The 19,341-nt window shown below is 49.4% G+C and overlaps 1 protein-coding gene across 2 annotated transcripts in view; it reads right to left on the bottom strand.

Annotated features, from left to right (window-relative positions):
- EDA (ectodysplasin A) overlaps positions 1 to 19,341 on the bottom strand; it is a 73,484-nt gene that overhangs the window by 53,326 nt on the left and 817 nt on the right. The window lies entirely within an intron of this gene.

The following is a 19,341-nucleotide window of genomic DNA, read 5'->3' on the forward strand; positions in this document are numbered from 1 at the left end:
TCTGCCCTTCTTCCGTAAAGACTAACACTAAAAAAAGTGAAGTGAAACAAATGCTGAGACAGCGCTGTAGGTAAAAACAGGAACGAAAGTCACTTAGCAGGTTCCAAAATAAGGTTTTTTTGGAAACTAGTGTATGTTTTACAGATGAGAAACTAATATTGTAATCTCTTTCTACAGAGTTGATGCAAAACTCTGGGAAATCCAGAATCACTTGTAAATATTTACTCCTGATAAAGAAATTTAAACAAGTGAAAGACGATTTCGCAGAGGAGTAAAATCCAGCAGAGCTGGAAGATGTGGCTTAATAAAGCTCTAGTAAACCACACACAAAATACGACGAGCCTGCCTGTTTCGAGGTATCATGACCTCCTTCCCTTTGGCTTCCTAAACCCCTTTAAAGCCCTTTCATGGTGGATATGAGAGTTTTGCAGGAATTTCCAGATGAGTTAGTACAAACTGAGAGAGCTGGGGTGTTCAGCCTGGAGAAGAAAAGCTCCGGGGAGACCTTATTGCAGCCCTTCCATACTCAAAAGGGGCCGATAAGAAAGACGGGGACAGACTTTTGAGCAGGGCCTGTTGTGACAGGACAAGGGGTGATGGTTTTAAACTGAAAGAGGGAGATTCAGGCTGGACGTGGGGAAGGAATTGTTGGCCCTGAGGGTGGTGAGAGCCTGGCCCAGGTTGGCCAGAGAGGTGGTGGCTGAACCATCCCTGGAGACATCCCAGGCCAGGCTGGACGGGGCTCTGAGCAACCGGAGCTGGTGCAGATGTCCCTGCCCGTGGCAGGGGGGGCACTGGGGGGGCTGGGGAGGGCCCTTCAGCCCAAACCATTCTGTGGTTCTAAGTGAAGCACTTAGGAGAACGTTTTACTGAAAACCTTAATGACAGCCCGGGCATGCATCTGCCCATCTTCCCCATGCTCCTCGGCCCTGCCCGGCCTTGCTGCCCTTCCCAGAGCTCCGCTCCCTGCAGTAGGCTCGGACAGGAGCAAAAAATAAACTTTAATAGCATAAAAGATGAAATAGAGAGGAGTAAGGGGATGCTAACACCATCCCCCAGGTTGAGCCACGGCCTGCACGAGTTTGCAGCTACCACAAGACCAGTGACCACAGGACGCAACAACGCACAGAGACTGAATGCGCTTGGCCCCAAAATAACGCAGGGTTGGACGATGCAAAACCTCACGGAGGCAGCCCTGGCCCCTGCCACCCCTCCTCGGAGATGTCCCCGTGACGGGGGGAGCGTCACCCGCTCCGGGAATGCAGCTGAGAAAGGACAGGAACGTATATGAAACGTTCCCCAGAGCGGCCGTGGAGCCAGGCGGCTTTGCTGGGGACCAGCTTTCCACATCGCCCCACGGCTACGAGGGCTTGTGCAGCCCAGTCACGTCTGGCAGCCCGGCAAGAGCTGGCAGGGACACTGTCCCCCCTGAAACCCCGGCCTGGGGGGGCACCCGCTGCCCCCCGACCCGCCGGGCACCCCCGAAAACCAACCACCTCCCTCCTCCGCTCCTTCCAGCTTGGCGTATTCCATATACATGCACTTTGCTGCTGCCCTGCTATACAGCACAAATTCTGCTTTATTAGGGTCTTTTTCTTTTTTTTTTTCTTTTTATACTATGTTTAAAGTTGTATATTGTTCCAAAGTTTCCTTGTTTCATGTCATTGTTTGTTACTGTGTTTGAAAGTTGGCACATATTTGTTCAATTAAAGATTTATTTGCACTATTTGTTGAATAAAGATTATTCTTGCTAAAAGCTAAATAAAGTTTCATAAAAAACTCGCACAACCCATAAACAAAATACAATGTCCCTTCCAAAAAACCATTGCACAAAACATTTCAAAATCACTCAATTCATTATACAATAAATCCACACACAAAATAACAAGACCCTGCCAGAATACATAATAAAATCTCATTACAACACTTTCAGACCCGAGCTTCAAAGCGGGAACACAAAGCCTCCTCGGCCTCAGAAATCGCCGACGGCGTGGCCGGGGACTCTCCCGAAAGCCTCTGCACGCCCATCAGCACCCATGGGTGCCAGCTCTGCGCCACTCGGCTGCTACCGGCGGCTCTAAACCCACGGTGGCTGCCGGGGTCCCCATCCCCGTCCCCCCCACCCCTGCCCCGGGCTGCCCATCACCATCGTGCTGGAGCGGGGATGCTCCCTCACGGCCCCAGCATCACATAAAAGCGCTCGCAAAACCACGGCGACAGAAGGCGAGCAGGGCTTCCAGCGGCATCGCATCGGGAGGAGTCAGCACAAAATTGCCACACGAGCCCCGAAAGCAGAGCCCCGCTCTTCATTAAAGCAACAGGCGGAGTTTCTAAAAACCACGGATCCTTCCAGAGCCCAGCACATCAATAATCAGGTTGATGACGGTTATGAGTTGGCTTTCCAAAGCCCAGCTAGTAGAGAGAAGAAAAAAAAAAAAAAAAAAAAGTCCTTTGAGTTTGCAGCGGGGTTTGGGGCAAAAAGCTGTGTTGCAATACGCTTAGGGAATCCCAAGCCATGCAAAAGCATCCTCCATGCTCTCGGACTCGGCGACAGCGCTCGGCACCAACTGCAAAGCAAAATGGTTTCCTTGCACCCGGCCAAACGCCAACGTGGAACGCGGCGGCAAACACGCCGGCAGCATCGCCCCGTGCGCCAGCACCCCCAGCACATCTCGACCTGCTGCAGAACACGACAGCGACGTCTGCCACCCAGAAACTCCCCTGCCATTGCTGTGCCAGAACTAGGTTCAGCTAAACCTTGTCTAACCCCCAAAACCAGGCTGTGAAAGCCGTGCTGCCGTACACGGCGCTGTCGGATGCTGCTGCATCCCCAGGTCAGCTCGCGGCACAAACAAGGGTCTCTGTCCCCAAGCAATCTCTGTCATCCCAGCATCATTCACAACCCCAGAACCCCCCCGATTCTCCCCACCAACCACAATTTGCAAGGTGGAGAGGGGTTTTTCCCCTCGTTTTAAGCGCCCCCCAAGCACACAGGGCTCTGCAGAAGGGCCAGCGCCGCACACCAGCTGCACCGGCCGCAAAGCGAAGCTTTATGTTTGCGTTTACCTCCTCCCCTCCGAGCAACAGCTGTCCATGTGGATTCAGTTATTTCGGAGCAGCTACTCCGAAATAGCGCTCGCGAGAAGCCCCCTGCGCAGAGAAGCCCTTGGCAAATATCAAAGACAGATACGGCAGATCACGAAAGTGATGCCCAGGACTCGCCTCGCCAGGCGCAGCGGGGCTCTCGGGCTCAGCTGAGCCAGGAAAACTCAGGAATAATGCTCAGAAGACCTGGCTGAGAGGGACGAGGCTATGGAAATGCTTTCCAATAAAAATGGAAGTAGAGTTGGCTCTGCTGCCCGATGAGCGAAGGGGAAATTAAGGAAAACAGCAGAACACAGAGCACAGCGGTGATGCCCTTCTGACAAGCCGGGTGCTGAGGGACATGTTCTCCACCACCCAGACAAGCTCCTTTTTTTAAAATAAGGTCCTAGAGATGGTGCCGCGGGCTGGGGGGCAGGGGACAAACTCTGCTGAAGGACAAGGACCCTTGCAATGGTGAGAAGCGCAGAGATGGACCCTGCACAGGTCATCCCCATCCCAAAGCAGGGGTTAAAAACTGTGGGTTTTTTCCTGCCATTTCAAGCACATAATCACTTGCATTAGTTGCTAGAGACGCTTCCCTCCCAGTTCCTCACTGAATATATTGTCTCACCAGGCACAGGAGGATGAACTCATCGTGGTTTCCCAATCCTGACCAGGGGCTCTGCGAGCTACTGGCAATACATATAATAAGTTATTATGCAAATAAAAACTGGACTCGGCCAAGGGAAATATGCTGGCTCTTAAAGTCCCATCTGCATCACAGCAAGGATCTCAATGAACTTTAAAATACTTATTGTCACCACAATGGGCAATATTATATTCTAGTTTGGATCTGTTCCTTCAGAGCATTAGCTCTCATTTGTAGATATTTTTAGATTTTCCTATCCCACTCCTCATTATGAAACACTGAGCTGCAGATTGATTTATTTCTTAAAAGCAAGTTGCTGTTTTCCCAATAACAGATTTAACAAATTTGTTCCACCTGTTCAGTTATGCTTCCAATGTCTTTTTTGTGGTTTCATTGAAGTTTTTTTTAATCCAAACCTCAAAGACTCCAAGCTCAGCATTAAAAGACAAGCTCAGCATCATCACCACCACTCACAATTCAAATGCTGCTCCAAATTACTGCAAGCTTTCATTTGTAAGTCGATACAGACAGCAAGATTATTAAGCTTAATGGCTGCGGGCACAAACACACGCTCTTCGGAGGGCATTCGCCTACTGTAAATCCTGGGTTCGCTGCATCCTCCTCAGCATCTTCCTCCCATCACCCCAGCTAACCTCAGCCACAAATAGAGCGCTATTAAAAAAATCATTAAATAATTCTCTCTACATATTCATCAGAGTCCCTCCAGCCCAGTGTTTTTCACGGCTTTTTCACGTGGGTCAGACAGCGGGACAAGGAGCCTTGGGAAAGGCAACGGGAGATCTCTTGGTCTGGAGGTGATGGGTACAGAGCCATTAGCACCCCGTTTTACTCCGAGGTGCAGGGTTGGGATCCTGGGGCTTGAAAGAAAAGCTCGGTTCTGCGGTATTTCATTAGCGTAATGACAAGCAGCTTTCTTGCACATGCGGCTCACCGAGGAACTTTATGGGTTAATGTTAATAACTGCAGATGGAGGGTCACCTTACCAGCCAGAAATCACCCTTATGGTAACTCCTGGTAACTAGGACAATAATTGGCTTTCTCAAACCTCTATGGCCAGTCCAGATAGTTGCCAATTCTGAAATAACTCGAAAAAAAAAGCAGTGAATGACAGGAAAAATCCAACGTATTCAGCCTTTCACGTAAGACCAAAAGCCCATCCTGATAATCGTTAACCATAAAATTAAATACCTTGGGATTTTATTTATTTTAAAAGTCCTATCTAGGGAATTCTTTGCTATCAGGTATCACTACAGTCAAGAGCCCTACATAATGACAGGAAATACTCAGCCATTCGGATAGCAAGAACGCACAAAGCAACAAAAGATGGCACGAAATTAGAAAGCGATAGAAACACTCGTTCTTCAACATTCAAGAGACATCCCAGCTGTGAACGGAAAAAAGCAGTTTACCAAAAGCCAAAATATTTAATAACGGGCCAATTCTCTTCACAGCTCTCCACAGACCCGCTGGTGCCAGCTCCATCACACCAGCCCCACATCTCCAACGTGTCACCCAACACCAGCCTGGACCACGCGCTTCTTCACCAAGAACTCCGAGCTTCATTGAGGTATTCCCCGTTTGCCTTATGACATTTTTCCCCCCAGGCCCGTCGAGCAGCACCTTGCCTGCGTGTCCTGCTGGTGGGTCCTCAAGCAGGTGATGATGCCAGCAATGATGTGCTCAGAGAAGACCTGCTGGTGGGTCTTCTCCTGCACCAGCCGTGCCGAAAAAAGCCACCACCCAAAAGCAAGTATTGAGGATGAAACCCGTACCGAGCACCCACCACCCTGGTTGGGATCAGAACCAGCATGATGCCTTACGGTGGTGCTGGTGGGAAGAGCCTGTGGAGGAGTCTTCAAGACAAGATGCTCACCAACATCAGGATGGTTTTAACCACTAATGAACCAAGAGTCCCTCCTGATGGCTGAAGGTCCAGAGGGAGGGAGTCCACCCTGGTAGGAGCAGAAGGGAGATGGGTGCCGAGGACACCAGGGCACTGACAAATTTACACTTGAATTGAAGAAACGAAACTTGGCTGCTGCTCCAAAAGACCCAACAGAACAGTTCATTTGCTTAAACAAGAACCTATTTTCATGTAGCCTCGATTCACAAACGACCATACAAGAAGCCCAAGCCAACGTCTTAGCAAAATCATTTTCGGATTTCAAAAATCATTCCTCAGCAAATATTTCAGAAGCAACACTTAACTGCAGCAATTTATTGGCAGAACACGCGAGTGCACAGGTGTGCACAAGAGTCGGCCAAAGAATTCTAATTTATGTGCAAACAGTTGTGTTATGGAGATATCACAGGGAAAAAAAGAAAACTAAGCTCCTGTAAGAAATAACCCGAGTCTTTTCAGTCTGAAAATGTCAGCATTGTGCAATGATAGCAGAAACCTGAGAATAATCTTCATTCTTAGCATGAGACTGGGAAAAAGCAAAATATTTTTATTCACCAAAGGGATCCTTGAAGTGGAAAATATACATAGTGACATGTTTCCAACTGGGTAGCACGAAAATTTAAAACTTAATCCGATTTTAACCTAAAGCAAATTTTTAAGAGTATCTGAGCCTTGGTATTATCAAAGTAATACTCGAGAGGCCCGAGACTGAACCAAGGCTTGCCTCCCCGCTCCTCAAAGAGTCACGGCCCAGCCTCCCTCCAAATAAATTTGCAAGGAAAAAGTTTCATTCCCCTTGCAGCTGTTCACAACACAGACAAGCACTCCAAAAACCAAAGCCAGGGCCCTGCAAACCTGCGGCTGCACCACATCTCAGGTACGGATCTTCTGGTCCTCACCAAAAGGGCTTTGGATTTGACGCCCAAAAGAAAGGGGAAAAAACCCTATAAAGCCCTGCTGCTCTAACAGAAAAAGTCTGATTTTTTTCAGAGCGTGGATGTAGCCCGAGGGCGAACCAGAAGCTGACTGCGGTAAATACCAACTCCCGCTGAAAGTCATTTCGTCGGGGTCTCGGAGAAAGCAGAGAAGAACAGCAGAAGGGAAATCCTGCCGCAGACATACAATTTGCACATGCACTCACTTGCTTTTATCCAACAATTAAAGCAGAAGACCCGACTGAGTGACAGCTTTACAGGCCTGAAAGCTATTTTTTGTGTATGGAATCAAGGGCGCAACACAGCCCGCGCCGTCCAGACACGAGCCCCGAACGGCGAATGGTACCCAGAGCTGTCAACATGCTCCGCTGATAGAATGAACCAAAAATGTGTCGAGCTGCCTGGAAAAAATATCCACCTCGCCAGTCTGACCTGCTCCACTGCCTCCGACTGAACAAAACCAGCTCTGAAACACAACAACGTTCGAGAACTTTCACAATATTAGTGGCTGGAGAACAGATCCAGGCTGGCCAGAAGAGCAGCAGGTAGTACTATGTTGGTGGTAAAGAGAGAAGTGTACCCACAAAAGTAGGCAAGGCTTGAAAACGTAGACAATGTCCACAAGACTTAACAGCTCCACCAAGAAGACAACATCTTCCTTTCATCTTTTAAACGTTTATTTTGCTCAGAGGTTCACTCAATTGGTTAAGAGCCACCAGCCTACAGGTCTCAAACCAATTTTATCTAAAAGGCTCAGTACTGCTCAGAATCATCCCTCAGGCCACCACCAAGGGTGATCCCCCCCATGATGACACTGCTGGACCTCTCTCCAGTCTTGGAGGTGGAGCTGACAACCCAACCTGCACCACTGTCATCATTCCCACCCAATACTCAACCCATTGCTCCCTGGCTTTCTGAAACAAGAGGTGGCAAGATCAACTGAAATCCAGCACGTCATTGAAGCCCCCTTAGCAGCAAAGCCCAACTTTGCTGATCTTCTGGAAGTGCAGCAATCGGCACTTGTGAACAGACCGACACCTCTCTCTTCCCCATGGACTACAACCCTGGCAGGTCATCTTGGAAAAGAACTTCTGTGGATGAAGAGCCCAGACTCAGCCCAAACCAACCAAGAATTCTCAGAAATGAGTGGCGTAATTCATTGTACCTACAGCTATGAATGAACCACACTCAAGACTGTCCATCCTTCCCGCAACTCGAGCTGTGAAACACACATCTTCACCAGCTTTCAGTCAACCCACGTCAATGCAGGTTCCTACACCAGCTCTGAAAGCCATTAGTCCCCCAAGCGTGGTTCTATCAACCAACCCAAAAGCCACCACAACAGCAGCTGCCTGGGACGCGGGACCAACAGGGCATCGCTCACCACGTGGACAATCTCTTCGATCTCTAAACCGCTGGTAACCACCATAAAACTTCCCCACAAAAGTCCTTGATATTCAAACGCAGAGTGCCGGCCTTAAAAAAAAAAAAAAAAAAAAAAGAAAAAAGAAAAGAAATTGTCCTGGGTTTTGCCACTGCTGTCACATCGCAGGCACCCGTCAGCCTGACACGCAGCGACACGAGAGCCCACGGGCGACCCAACCCCACGAACCACGGGTGGTTCTCAGCCCGCGGCTCCGCTGGCTCTCCGTCAGACTCTCCCCAAAGCACAACTGATCTGCGCTTCTCCTTCACGATCAAGCTCTTTACCAGCATGAACTTTTAATTTGGGCCCGTTTTGGGGCACGACCGAAAATAAAGACCAGAGGAGAAGAATTCCTTGGAAGTGCAAGAACTCCAACTCATTTCTGGGGATGTAAGGCATATTTCAAGATGTCATTTGCTCACATTTAATGCTAACAGTGTCATTTGCCCTTCAGCTACAAGAAAGGCATGTAAGCAAGCCTAACTAAACCGAAATTTCCCCATTGCAAAGCGTTTCTGCCAGGAATCACAATTTGAGTGTCATGTTTCTTATGCCCTTCTTTGTACAATAACCCTCCAAGTCCAGGCTTAGAGACAAGGGTTTATTACTGGGTATTACACACACCAGCGTTAACGGAGCATCCTAGATGTCGTTTGGACCAACTTCATGCCAGTGCTTTTCTGTATGATATAAAATAATATTGAAATAGAGCAGAACAGCTGGATCAGAACTAACGTTAATACTTTATAACCGGAATTATTATTATTGATTTTTGTTTGTTTGTTTGTTACAAATGCAATTTTGCTTCATTCTCCAAACAAGCAGATGTTTGAGGACTTCAGGGTGGCAGAAGGACGTGTGCCATGGCATCCCACCTCCTCCCAGGGACATTTCAGGCCAGCTCCGGTCCCAGCACAGGGAAAAAGTGGCTTTTTGGGTGACATTTCTGCAGCACCCGTCCGCACAGGACGGGCTGCACAAGCTGTTCCCCTCCGTCCTCCCACCCTTTCCAAACTCAGTCTTTTACTGTCCAAAACAAATGTTTGCTTTTAGATGTTTCTAAACCCCTGCCTTGCCTGCCTTTAACAGCCTGACAGGCTAACATTAAAAAGCAGAATGCAAAAACTTTCAGTTCCAGGGCTTTTAAAACTTTGGTTTATGATTTAACAATACTCTGCCTCACTCTAATTAACCACTAAATGCCAAGTCGTCAAACAAAGAGCAAAAAAATCATTTGTTATCTTGAAGCTGCATCTGCTCACAAAACCTACAGTGGTTTTTTGTTGCTATTGTTCTCGAGGTTTGGGCTGTTTGAGAAAGTGTACTTAATGATAACAAAATTGCTAGGTAAATATGTCAGCGAGACCTTCCCTGTCAGCCGTCGCCTCGGGGAGTGATTTCTGTTCACGACACAAAAAAATTCGTGCTATTTGCCAGATTTCAGATAGCAAACCTGGATCCCCTGGAAGGTACCTGGCGTTGCTCTTGCACCCGGGGAGCAGGAACATTTAACTGCTTGAGTACCTGAGCCGGAGGAGCCGCGCGAAGCCACACGGGACCTTCGCTGGGACCTGACCCAAAGTTTAACTTCCCCCGTTGCCCCCATCGACTGTCGTTAACAGAATTACCATTTATCAAATTGGTTTGGCATGGGAAGAAGAAACGGTTTTGAGGCAGGAGAGATCAACAGCATAGAAGCTCACGGTCCACAAGGTGGGGGGACACCAGCCCGGGGGTCTCTGGACGTTTTCTGAGCCCAACTGGGCTTGGAAGCCCACAAGTCCTCATTAAATGGGAACGAGCTAGTTCATATTTGAGCCAAAAATGTCCTGTTGAATTCTTTGGTACAATTTTTAGGTACCAGAGGTGAAGAACTCGAGTTATTCTCAGCTTGATGTGACCCTCAGCCCCCACCTCTGGGTTTGCAGAGGGTCCCCATGGGGTGCTGGTGGCTTTGGGGACCACAGGGACTGAGGAAAGGGGATGGGGCTTTGCTGAGCGAGAACCAGCATCACTAAGCACCAAGACACCCCAACTTCCACATCATCTCCAGACCACCCGGTTATTCCGAAAAGCAAGAGAAAAAGCAGCCTAGGGAGGAAAGAGTTGACAGCTCTTCGCTGCACCGAGCGCAGTTTTCCTTGGCAAATCCAGCCTGTTGTTAGAAAGGTGCGCCAGGCGCCTGGACCGGCAGAGCAGAGCCACGCTTTGCGTTTAACACTTGGAGACCTCAATTTCGGAGGGCTCGTCCCACCACCCCGCACACCGAGGGGCACGCACGGAACAAGGGGTGAAGCCAAGGGAGAGGTTCAACACCAGGTCACCAAAGACTAAAAACACGAGCACCCGTGTGAGTGCTCAGCATCAAGGCGCCCTCCATCTCCTAAGGAAAATCCACCCCACGAGCAAAAGGTTTTGGGATTTCTCGCCGATCCAGCAGGAGCAAAGACCTGCTGCAAAGTCCAGCTGTGGCTCGCCGCACCTTGTGCTTAAGAAAAAATGAGAGAAAACTCATTCATGAAAGCGCGCATAGTCTAGAAGAGAAGCTTGCAGAAGGAAAGAGGTTTGTGTGTGTTTTATTTCAACAAGAGAATGTCTCCATCCCCCCCCAAGCTTGCTACCTGAACGCCTTGCTTGCTAGCAGCATTTCCCACATTTAGAGTAAAGCAGAGATAAGCAGAAACAAAAGACCAAAAAGACCAAACTACGAAACCCTCCAAAGCCCCCAGCAATCCCAGGACAGTGCAAAAATCACAGATCCCTAGATCTGAGTTTAAACCTTCCATGTGCGGTTTATTCATGTTTGGGCTTTCAAAATGAAGCTCCGCGACCCGCGGAACACAAGGGGCTTTGGGAAGGGCCGCGGGTGGGTTTGCAGCACCTGCGGCACAACGACCCCACGGAGCTGGACTCAAAGCTCAGCATCACCCGCGGAACAGCTGCACTTCCCTCAGAAACTTATTCTGCTGAATATCACCAAGCTCTGCGCAGCCCAGGAATCCACGCACGAGCCACATTCCAAGTCAAAACAATTCCCTTTCAACAACAGGAGAAATAAAAGAGAACTCCAAATCGGCAATAAAGGCATCGCTGAAAAGAAGATATAATAACCCTTTAAAAATGACAATTAACATCTTTAAACTTTGCATTTCCCAGCACACAGAAAAGCTCTCCTTTCCATTTTCAAAGGAGAAAAACTCCTGCAATTTACTGGCAGTAACGGGGCTCGGTGTGAGCAGGGTTAACGCTGCAAAGCCGGCAAGCGCCAGCACGCCAGCCCACAGCTCCAAGGCAGCCAACCTGCTCCTTTACCTCATTATCACTAAAAAGATGGTAACAGCTGCAGCGAAAAAACAACTATTTGCTCTGTGGTTTTCACCCTGCTCTCTAGATACACCTCAGCAGCAGCTCCTATTGGATTTTTTCCGCCATAGGGGATGTTTTATGGGGGAGCACAAGGATTGAAGCTTTCCAGGCAGAAACGCCACCTCTCCTCTCTCCACCAGCCCCGAGTTTCTTAAATCCTGATGAGACTCGGGGTGAAATGCACCGGCGGGCAGAACGGCAGCAGTAAAAAAGAAAAATAAAATTAAAATCTCATTTTTGAGTCTGAACCGTTTAGCCCTCCCAGTGTCACAGCAGGCCAGCAACGGTTGTAGCTATTGGCTTTAAATGATTTCTCCTATTTTTCCTGCCCCATGGGAAAACTAAAAAAAAAAAAAACTAAAAAAAAAAAAAAAAAAAAAAAAAGCAGCGCTGGTTAAGGTTAGCAGTAGCTCAGCGACTTGCAAGATTGAAGGAAATAATTGCTCCAAAATTATTTCCTGGATTAACTTCACTGAGCCCGGCACATGGAGGAGACTGGAAGGACCACGCAAAGCCTGTTTAGATTATTAGCACCTGCCCCTCGGCATTTCTTTGAGACACACAAGGCTCATTGCTGGGGGTGGCACTGGTGACAGAGGGTCTCCTGCTAGGGGACCACCGGCCAGCCCCTGCTCCCCAGCCCCGGAGCAATGCCAGCGTTAAATCGTTTAAAATAAGAAACAGAAAACGGAGGAGGGACGAGAGAAGGGGACAGTTGAGTACAAAGTGTGATGAGGTTTGTCCAGCGAGCACCCAGCTTAACCATGGTGGGGAAACCAGAAAAGCCACGAGACATCCCAGAGCAGGGCCAGGAGCATCAGCGATGGGCCGAGTGCGGAGATGGAGTGACCACGACGTGGCTCAGCCTTGGCCACCGTGGAGATGGGTCACCACAGTGTCCCCTGGAGACCCCAACCCCGATTCACCAGCCCCTGCTCCCTTCCACCCATATAAACTACAATTACAGACCCGTTACTTGCTCCGAGGTGGATTTTACTTCCAGCGATGGCTTGAAAAAAAAAACATTTCACTGTTTTCCCCTTTCCACCTTGTTTTGTGCCTCAGAGGGATTTAAGACACAGCAGTGGAATGAATTGCAAAGAGGGATTAAAGCCGCCAGACAAAGGCTGCCCAGGGAGGGACACTGGCCCTGCTTTGTCCCCTGGGCTGCCAGGGCTGGGGGCTCCTGGGACACTGGGCTATTGTGAAGAAGGTACAAACAGCGAGACAAGGAGGGGCTGATCTTGCAAAGCGATGTTTGCCACCATTTCTGTGGCTGGCAGCTCTGTGCTGGCCCAAGTTTTCCCCACGGTACAGGCAGGACGGGCAGGGAGGGGGAGCCAGAGCCTTCGTCAGGCCGCTGCTCCTCCTCATTGCACCAGCAACCGGCCAGCAGGTTCCAGAGATTGCTTTGCCGGCCACTGCAACACCATGCCGTGCAACGCCCGCTGCTGCAAAGCCGCGCAATGCAACAACATGCAACACTCACAACCCCCGGCAACACAGCACCTTGCCATGCCATGCCGCTGCAACGCCATGCAATGCCATGCCATGCTGCTTAATGTGCACTGCTGCAAAGCTGTGCAACACAATCCCAGGCCATGCAATGCAAAGCCATAGAACGCAATGCCGCTGCTGCAAAGCCATAGAACACAACGCCAGGCAATGCAATGCCCACCACAGCATCACGCCACGCAGTGCTCGCTGCTGCAAAGCCACGCAATGGAACAACATGCAACGCTCACAGTCCCATGCCACGCGATGCAATGCCCACAATGGCAAAGCCACGCAACATAATGCAATGCAGCTGCAAAGCCACAACACGCCACGCAACATCCACCGCTGCAAAGCCATGCAAGGCAATCCCACGCCATGCAACACCTGCTGCTGCAAAACCATGCAACACAACAAGCAGCCACGCAATGCCGCTACTGCAAAGCCATGCAATGCAACCCCATACCATGCAACATCTACTGCTGCAAAACCATGCAATGCAATGGCTGCCCAACATCCCACACTCTTCTCAACACATTTACATCTCCCGAGCGGACCCAACCAAGAAGCGCGGATGGGCAGGGACGGGGAGCAGCTCCAGCAGGAGGAGGCTGGCACTGGCCATGTGGAACGCGTTACAGCGCTGGCATTCCATCAGTACAACCCTGCATATTTAGTACTTCGCACTTACAACAGAATTTTACTCAGGCTTATGGAAAGAGTTCATTTTAATATCCACCCATCTGCGAGTAATTATTTTGGTTATAGTAGCATCCAGGCCCAACTGGCATCAGCACCATCCACATACAAAAACAGTGCGTTTCCCCCAGAGTTTAACAAGGGAGCGCTTACAAAGGCGACATGCAACAGTGTAGGCAAGAGCTTTATTTTGCTCCCCTATAAAGGCCGTTAACTATTTTAAAATTGCGTCCAAATCTCCCTGTCATTTTGCACTTGTGCACAATGAATCGTGACAGATGACACCTCTTCAGAGACCCACTCACCACTTACTCATTGCCCGGCTTTTACTCAGTGCTTTGCATTCACAAAAACCCCTCAGCTCACCTTCCGCAGCCAGACACCTCCAAGAATAACATCCTCTCAAAGTGTTGAAAGACACTAAAATATAAAGTCATTAACATAGAATAAGACTGGAATGAGAGCTTTGCATGCTCTGGAGCTCTCAAGGTTTGGCTCCCAGTCAAGAAAAATATATTGGATTAGTATGAGAGTAAAATTAGGGTAGTGTGCAGTTTAATTAGCATTACAAGACACTACATGTGTATGGAAGAGCAGAGAAGATTTATAGTATTATGTAGTAAGAAAAATAATGTTAAAAGGTTAGAATAATATCAGTTTGATAAAGCCCTGTGTAGTCTGAGGTTAGGCTGAAGATAACTTTGGAATGCCACTGAGTGCTCTTAAAAACCCAGGTCTGAGTGTTCGCCAGTTAACTCGTCTGGAAACTGCTGAAAAACCCTGCAACTTGGGTCACGAGTCACTCAAACGCTCACTTTGGCAACAACCACCTTCTCCATTAAGGAATTCAATAAATGCTGATAAAAAGTCCTGGTCCTTGCACAAAGTTGTAGTATTTGTCCTCCATGGAATGACCAGAAAATAAAATATACCAGCAAGCTCAGCTCAGGAAGGGGAAGAGAGGGCAAAGCCGCTTGCTCGCTTCATTATTTCTATAGCACATGCCGGCTGCTGGGGCCGACCCTGCCCTGATATGTTATTCCTGCTGCTGTTATTCGCATTTTTCCATTTCCGACACGCCACGAGCATCCCCACGTTGCAGCCTGTCCCCCTCTCCTCCCCACGCATCGCTGGATTTATTTCTTACTTATTTCCCACCTGCTCCCTCCCCGGGTAGATAATCCACCTGATGCCAATACAAGCTTCAAGTTGCAAAATATATTTAATATTTTCCAACTGCTTCTTCCCCCCTACACGTGAGATTTTTTTTTTTTAACCTGTTCACTATTCTCACCAGCATCCCCAGCGCTTTGGGGGTTTCCCCGGTGAGATGTGCCTGTGCTGGGAGACTCCAGAGCCGCAGCTATTTTTTTTTTTTTTTTTTACCCCTTTTTGACCATTTCCCCCTTTCCAAAGCAGAATTCCTAAGCTCAGCCCTGGCGGGTGAACAGCTCGGGAGCGGTGACATCCCACCGCATACAACACAGCGCCCGTGTCGCCTGCTCGGTGCAAAACCAAATGTGCCCAAGCGGCATCGTAAATCTCTGTAAATAAGCAGAACGTGCCCAAAGCAGCGTGGTCCCAGCAGTGCAGACCCCGGGCAGCCAGAGGAGACAGGAGTTAAACTGACAGCACACGGGTGCGCCCCAAACCCCCGGGCAAAGCGCACGCCGCGCTTCATTCTCCAATTAATGCCCCATCCCCGGCGGTCGCTGACGATCTCCTGACGTGCTGCACCATTTTCTTTTGAAAAGGAGGAGCTGATGCATTCGTGCCAGGTTTTGCACAAGATATTCACAGACATGGTAGCAGGGATATGTTTTCTATTCGATATCAGGCGATCCCGCCGCAGCCCCCTCACCCCAGCAACGTCACCCTCTCCGGCGAGGGACACGGATGGAGGTCACCAGAGCCCTCACGTGTTATTAGCCTTTTATTGCACTTACAGTCTCCTTTCATTGCCCTGCAAGAGCTTCCTTCAGCTGCAACCAAGACCTGCAAGTGCAATTCAAGGGAAAACCTACCCCGAAACGCATCCCTAAACACCATTGTCTGGGGCAGCTCTAACGCCTCTTAGATCCTTCAACAGCACATCGTGCAAATCCCACCTAAACGCTGCCTTTTGCTCTGGAGCTGGAATTGAGAAGAGAGAGCAAAATAATTGCAATTTCACACTAGTGAGGCAAAAGGTACCCAGGTGCCCTCACGGCTGAGCGCTAACACCCTTGTGCCTTTAAAGAAGCCTTGCCTGGGCATTCAGAGTAACCTTCAGAACTCCATCCAGCTACTTACACTACACTGACAACATAAATATTTTCAGGAACACTCAAGAGAAATATTTTGAGAAACACTCAAATATTTCCAGAAACACTGTGTAATTATTTGGAGAAAAGATGGCAGCAAACACCTGGCCACAAATCCCTGTTTTCGGTTGCGACCCTTTGGGGGCAGAGGGTGGACAAGCGCGAGACAACGCGATGTCCGTCTGTCCGCTACAGCCCACAGCCAGTTACAGGCAGCAAAACCCTTCTCACGGTGACACTGCCCGAATAATTCACTAAGAATTACCCCGCCACAGCATCCTGACCAGAAACAGAGAAAAACCTATATAGTACTTCCTAAATCCTTCCCTATCTCCCCCTCAAGTAAAGCCGGCTATTCATTTTTAGCAAAAACAACAAAAAGCAGCATGTATTTCTTTATCTATGACTACAAGCAAAATACTGCTTTGCCTCTAAAGCTTTATTCCTATAGTTTCCTTACCAATGAGCGAGCAGGCTTTTAGGAGACATATAAATTAACGAGGTTGTGCAGCGCCTAATGACTGCTGGAACAAGAATCTGACTGCTCCGTCAGGGATACGGGTGGGAAAGGGATGAAAACCAAGAAAATGAACAATTAGGGGGTTTATAGATGTTGATATTGTCAGGAACACCGATGTTCGAAAGCAGGTACATCCCTGGTTATAAAGGCGAGAGGTGCAGCCCCAGGAACGGGCCCTTGGGTGCTGATGTGCCCGTGACTGAGCTCCTCCTCAGCACATTTTTTCGGCCCCCCCAGCCAGCCAGGAGGTTTGTCTGACATATCTGATGGGTATTTGATCTTATTCCAAGAGACAGACTTTGGCAATTCCTAAGCCCGTCTCAGGACACTCACAAGGGCACGCGCTTCGCCCAATGTTTGCGAAAAAACCCAAGTTTCTGCAGAAACGTGGCTCAGAGAAAAAGCACAGAAACACTGCTCCACGAGACTCTAATATTACAGGGCTGATTTTTTTTGACAACAAACCATCATCTGGTTTAGGCATAAAATATTTTAACGCGCGGTCCGTAGCGCCCTGCTGCCCGTTCTCTGTGAGCTGAGCCACCAGCAGAGCGCCTGCCAAACGCTAACGAGCCCATCGACAGCATCGCTTTTGTGTTCCACGGCACGTCCAGCCGAAGGGTTTCGATTTTATAACCACGGTACCACGGCCCATCACTCCCCAAAGCCAGCGGTGCATCCCGGGGACGGCGAGGGAAGAGTTGCCGCGTTAAAGCCGCGTTAAAGCTGCGTTAACCAACTTTTCATCCCCGCGCCAAAGCGGTGATGCAACACCCCGCGGCTGCTGGGACGAAGATGTGAGCTACAGCGCCTCAACCTCTGCCATGAAAAATCGCCCTCGTAGCTTAAATGAGTTGCATATTTGAATACCCTGGAAGACGGGGAAGCGGGGCGTTATCGGGCTGCCAAATCTCACTCCTGTCATGAGGTCATTTCTGGCAGGCGGCCAGGCGGGGTTTCTGCCAAAATCTCAGTGCTTGACCATTGCTCCCCGCCAGCTCCTTCCCTCCTGCCTCAGGTCAGGAAAAAAAAAAAAAAAAAGGAGAAAAAAGAGAAAAAAGGGTCAGGGTGGGGAATATTTTTTGTTTGTACAATTGCAATACATGCAGTCATTGCTCAGCCTCTTTACTGAAAATACTTTTTATAGCAAAACACTGTGCAAAGGCTGTTTGAGGGCTCATCTGTTCATTGGGATGCTGGGTCCCCCCAGTGCACCCCGACTCTGCTCACCCTCAGGTCTCTGGGAGGGAAATGCCACTGATTGCAGCTCTTGAAATAATTATTTTGTAATTTCTGCTTAATTTCTGTAAACATCTGTCTGCCGATACACGTGCATGGAAGTGCACTTCGGATTTACCAGCAGCACAGGCTGCCAGGGGTTGGAAAGCAGCTCGGAACCCCCCCCACACCCCCTGAAGGCTTTAACGTGGCTGATATTAACTTTTTAAACACGGCTGTTTGCAAACACCTCGTTTCATCGCTTTAATCACAGAAGGGATATATTCACAGCACCCAGGGACACAGAAGGGGGTTGTTTTCAGCTGAGCAAATGGCGAGGCAGAAAAGGCAGCGAGGAACAGGGGAGCGGCGCTACTACAAATAATACTAATTACACGTTGTCACAGCAGCGGTTTCCAAACAGCGCGCTGGCGGTGCCAGCAGCTGGATGCTGCCCATGCAGCTCAGCGTTCCGCGTGCCCTCACTACAAGGAAACTTTCTCTCACAACCAACTGCTTCAATACGTCCAAAAGGACTTTCCATCTGACGTCCGACAGGCCAGATGTAAAATAAAGAAATAAATAATTAGCATTACCTTATCTGGAGTATGTCAGCTGTAGCGAGCGACGCTCGGATCTTTGTATGCATCCAGAGACGAATTATCTAACGCTGTAATTTATGAATGCCTGAACTATTTACCCTGGTATTTCGTTTTACATTTGCTAGAAAGAAGAGCTCTGAAGACTAAACAGATCCAGCACGACAACACAAAAGGAACTTCAGCAGCATGCTATCACAAGGCAACCTAAATTCCAACACAACATCAAGCTGCTCCGACTCTATGTTGACACCGCTTAAGTACCGAGGGAAAAAAAAAAAGTGATGTCTAGATAGGTTCTCTCCGGTTCAACATTTACTTAGATTTTATTACGGGGAGCTGCAGAACACAAATACTCGCTGGAAGGCGTGAGCCCGGCGTTCCCGGAGCAGCCGAGGCCGCGGAACGGCCACCCCTGCCAAGTACGGGGAAGAGTTTCCAAACTCGCAGCTTTATCAAAGCTATTTTTGTCCGTTCCCTCCTCCCCCCGCCGCCCATGCATTGATAACCAGCAAGGCAAGGACTGCCGGGGTGCTTAGGCTGGGCTTTACACCTCCACTCCCCCCAGGACCCCCTGACAAAGCCACCCAGCACTTTTGGGGAGCAAGGCCATCCGCTCGCGAGGCTCGAAGGGGAGGAAACTCCTTCCTCCGGCTTATCCTGCTTGCAGTGAGGTTTCGTGCCTGGAAAAAATGAGCTAAGTTTGCGAGCGGAGGCCCCAGCTCCGCTCCTGCTCTCCCAGAGGCTCCCGGGACAGGGGAGCCCCTCCGGGCACCGCTGCTCCCCGGGGCTCCTTGCACCAGCGAGGGAAAGCAGAGGCAGAAACCAACCTGTCCTGCACGGTTCACACTTACAAGGTCCTGGGGGGGACGCTGAGCCATCACCCCAAAGGCTGAAGCATCTTGGTTGTGGGGCAGAGGCGGAAAAAAAAATTCAAATAACCAAACCCACCAAAACCAAGCACGGAGTGTGCAGTGAACAGGATTTCCACCATAAAACACGGTGGGCAGGAGGAGCGGGTTTAGAGCTGAGCTTTGCAGAGCTCTGCAGCTGCACTGCTGCCCGCTCGAGTTTAGAGCTGAGCTTTGCAGAGCTCTGCAGCTGCACTGCTGCCCGCCCGGGTT

This window comes from Caloenas nicobarica, chromosome 12 (assembly GCF_036013445.1).
Source record: "Caloenas nicobarica isolate bCalNic1 chromosome 12, bCalNic1.hap1, whole genome shotgun sequence".
NCBI classification, from domain to species: Eukaryota; Metazoa; Chordata; class Aves; order Columbiformes; family Columbidae; genus Caloenas; species Caloenas nicobarica.